General features: G+C 39.2%; 1 long non-coding RNA gene across 1 annotated transcript; it reads right to left on the bottom strand.

Moving 5' to 3' along the window:
- Positions 1-1,419: 1,419 nt before the first annotated feature.
- LOC124056037 lies at positions 1,420-3,398 on the bottom strand. Its single transcript, XR_006842945.1, has 2 exons — positions 2,886-3,398; positions 1,420-2,692 (listed from the first exon to the last, which is right to left on the bottom strand). It is a non-coding gene; the product is annotated as an uncharacterized LOC124056037 (long non-coding RNA).
- Between the last annotated feature and the right edge of the window lie 1,205 nt (positions 3,399-4,603).

Genomic DNA, 4,603 nt, shown 5'->3' on the forward strand with positions numbered 1-4,603 from the left:
AAAGACCAGCAGGGATGTGACAGTTTAGAGGAGCTACACACTGACAAACGCTGCAACACGCAGCCTAACATGATCCACTCTGCAGCAGCGTTTGTAATAGTGATTTAATTAGTCCTTTCTGACCAAGTGTTTTGGTTCATTTTCTTTTAAACACACAGCACTCGTCTGCTATCATCTACAGTATATCTATCTGAGGAACCGAGTCATCTGGCAGGTAGCAGATGATAGGTGTAGCTGTCAAGCTACTTGCACAAGTTAGCCTCAGCTTATTTTCAAGCTCATCCTATAGAAGGATTACAGGTTTGCGTGTCCAAGATGTACCATTCAGTCACTGGAGAAAGCAGCAATAAAGTCAGGATGGATGCGTGGGTGGAACTGAGATTGGGATTTAAGCGATTTGCAGACCAGGCAGACACACAAGCAGAGGGGTCGACGGGAGACTGATGGATCATTTCCCGTGAACAAGGGAGAGGACTTGGAGTACTTTTTCTGCTGTCCCCGCTGTGCCATTTGTCTGTGTCACAGCGAAATACAGATGTCTGAGTGTAAGAGCGGAGTTCATTCTGAAGAGGATTTTGGTACAAAGAACAAACATGTAGTGATCAGGTCGGTCTGTTACTCTCAACCAGAAGCTCTACTTATATGTATGATTTTATCATTAATTAAGGTGCTACATGAAATGTTTTACTGTCACATCACTACGATGTTAATTTAGACAAACCGTTATAAAGATCTATATAATATAATATATACTATACTGATATACACAATTTCAGACACATTACTCCTTTTCTAGTGAGGAACAGAGTGATGCCAGCAAAAGCAATGGGAGACACAGTCTTCTTCTTCTACAGCATGGAGATGTGACAGCAGTCCACTATAAGAGACAGGGGCCTCCAGGGGTTTTGACTATATTTGTAGTAATGTAACCAAAAAACCATAAGCTTCTCAGGGAACTAACAGAATTAACATTGTTTAATAAATAGGCAAATTGTATCATAAGGATATATCATTAAATGCACTCTATTTTACTGTACAGTATATCCACAAGAATATTTATGCGATAACTCGTGACATCTACCCGCGATATATAATGCTGATTGCACAGTTAAGGGAGACCTAACGTCATCTGCTGCTGCTCCGTTAACTTAATTTTGCCTAGTTTACCAGTTCAGCCTTATCACTGCAGTCGACCCAGCCTCATAACCTGTTCCATCAATCAATCAATCCTATTTGTCACATGTAATCAGGCAGCGTGGCTTATGTTTAGAACCGCCACTGGGATAAAACACAGTGAAGCTGTGGCCAGATGCTGTCCACGGTGCTGAACTCAACAACAGTTGAGACCCTAACAGCTGAAAGGCAACTTCAGAGTCTCATTTCTCTCTCTCACATCATACAAAAACAAAGACTTAGATATATCTTTGGAGGGTCCCTCCATTTATTTATCAGGTGTCACAACAATGCAAGCAATACTGAACAAAATTATGGAAAAATAAACCCACTCATTTTGGATTCTAACTTAACTGATGCCAGGATATGCTTTCTTATTTTTCACACGTAATTGCAAATTAATTTAACATTTGTTTATTGTATTATTCACTGGTAAATTAATTGGAAAAATAAAAAAGTCCACTTGGACAGGCACTGTGGCCACTGTGCCCTGACATGCCACCAGCACCATGTAGGCCTAGGAAACTAGCTTATTTTATTTATGTTTTTTCTTTTTTGGGTATTTATTTACATTAATTTGTATGTTGCCATTTAATGTGCAAAGCATTAACAGGATGACTTTGTTTTCTTCCAGTTCATCACCCTCTTGTTTTAGCTGGTGATCTTTCTACCAGAGATAAACACTGAGAGGTTGGTCATAAGTTGACCTTTAACATTTTCATTTTGTAAAACGTAGCTTGTAACAGACAAAATTGAGAAATATAATCGTGGCTGTAAATGTGTTACTGTGTTGCCTAGATACAAAACCAGCAAGCCAGAGATCCTTACATGCATAGCGATACAGAACTGTGTAAGGAATATTAGACATCATTGCAGCTATATACAGCTATTATACGACAACTAACAATCAATCAAATTGCTTGACTGAAGTTTTATAACCAATTTGATACATTCATCAGCCAATCAATACACAACAGTTTGATCATTTGCATGCAGAGTTCAGATGTGTACACCACATGCCCTTCAACACCAATGCTGTTAGCATTTCTGGTCAACCAAATTACCATCATCAATTAACTGGTTAAAAGTAAACCAGAGAGACAGATCTCAATCCAGCAATGTGATATTCTACATGAGACTGAGTCACATCAGCAATGCAGCACATAATCACCAAAATCAGCATATGAATTCATTGCTTACAGCTCTAATAGATTCTATTAGATTATCAGGGTGGTGCCCAAACGTTTTTCACTGAGGGCCACATACGGAAAAATACACGAAGGCCTGGGCCACTCACTAGAGGTGAGGTGTATCGCCTCACCCCTTGTGTATTAAAGCTAGCAAAATCAATCAAATTTAGGTATATTATGCTTGGTAATTGAATATGCTTAAAGAAAAAAACAGCCTACATCACAGCTTTCCATTCATGGGTTTTCATTTATCTTGTTGCAAAAAGGGCTGGCAGCTCATTCCCACAACAGCAGCCTCAGATTGCTTCTTAGTCAGGATGGTGATCCCACTGAACAAAGGGGGGAAATAAGGAGAAAAAGGAAGGGGTTTATTTCAAGCTTGTTATGCAAATAAGTTATCGGGCTCGTTAGCACATCAGGCAATGTTTGTTAGAAAATGCAATCAACTTAAACTGACTGAATTTATCAAGTAATTAGGTTTATTAGCACATGAACACTGTAATGTATTTTTAATTCACCTACAACGGGAACAGTGTTGCACTCAGTCATGCTGCACTTCGGACTGAAGGATGGATGGCAGGTCTGGTGGTTGAGATGCGAAGGACATCACAGAGATGGCTGTCGGTCATTTTTGCTCTCAATTTGCTTTTGTTCAGAGTAGACAGAGCACAAAGGTTATCTGACAATTGATGTTTTAAGTTAGCTGACAAGTCAGATTCACCACACATCTGTGTTTCATTTTTGTGGGTAAATTATTCCTGTGACTTAAGTGAGGCACCTTTTTATGAAGTTACCATCTGAGAACGATTTAGAACAGTAGGGCAAGTTGAGCTACTTCGTAGCTGGCTTTTATAGCATTTTCTTGTGTTTTGTTAGCACGGAAAAAAAATGTTGTTGAGCTAGCAGGCTAGCTTGCATTTGTTTGATTTTCCCTTCTAGTTCAGCACCAGTGCAGCATGTGTCGGTCTCATGTTTGGCTTCACAGTGTCGTCGTACATTATACTTTTTCATCACTGCAACGGTGTCAAAGCAAAACAGACAAATTTCCCCTTGACTTCCATAAAGAAGCATTCATTTTCCCATCGAGTCTGAACTTTTCTGCACTCACTTGCGATCCTGCGTTTCTTTGGTTCTACCATTTTGGTCGCCCATGGCTAAACTTTTCTTCGATTAATTGTGTTTTGTGGAGAAGCTGCCTTGACAGTAGCTCCACCTAGTGTTAAAACTAAGATGTACCATACAGTCTGGCACAAGTTCCGTGTGGGGGCCATACTCCATTGTATTTTCAGATTTTGCTGCGGGCTATAGAAGCAACTACAGTATACTGCAAAACTAATCAAGCGCAAAACATATCCCATATGCCAACAAAATCAAAATTAAAAAAAAGAAGACGTATACATATGTGTATTTTCACATATTTCACATAGCCAGAGTCAGTGCTACACCAACGCATTAAAATTTTAATGGGGTTTAGCCACGAAAAATAATTCCACAATTCATACTAATGCAAGGCAAAATGCTGCACACAACTAGACAGGTAGCAGGTTAGCAGCAGAAACCTGCAGACAGCCAGCAGATGCCAGCACATTAACCACAAACAGATCTGACGTCGGGAAAACAATACTGATTCTCCTAGCGTTAGCCCAAGGCTACCAAGCACCTACTGGACAGACATGCATGTTAGCAACCACCCGAGCAGCAAATACTTAGCTTGATAAAGAGCAGTGTTTCCAGGCATCGCAGCAGAGTTGGGCAGATTCATGGAAGTCCCAAACTGCCAGCAGCAGGACAGGAAAACTTCACTTCGGAAGTGGCGCTTTGAGCCTGTGAACGTTTAGTTAATGTGAGAAATGGCTGAAATCAGACAGGTGAAAATGAAGCTGGAGTTGGTAATGTTCAGAGAGTTTCCACAAAAATAACAAAAAATATATTTAAATTACGTTATCTACCCTACCTATGAATGCCACAGGAGTTACAGAGCAAACAATTGAGTATGACTGGCAGCGTCAATTAGGCGGCCATATTGGGGAGGCTGCGTTTCTTTTTCTTTTTCTTTACAACTTTATTTAACAAAGTGCTTCAACTGTCAGACAAAACAACAAATCCATGATTGCCAGTTCTGCACTATATTATTATTATTATTATCAGAAAATATAATCGTATCTTAATAAGTAAAGTAAAAAAAAAAAGTTTTAAAAAAATTAAATAAATAAACACGAAATATTTAAATTTAATAATAA

Source organism: Scatophagus argus, chromosome 3 (assembly GCF_020382885.2).
Source record: "Scatophagus argus isolate fScaArg1 chromosome 3, fScaArg1.pri, whole genome shotgun sequence".
In the NCBI taxonomy this organism is placed as follows: Eukaryota; Metazoa; Chordata; class Actinopteri; family Scatophagidae; genus Scatophagus; species Scatophagus argus.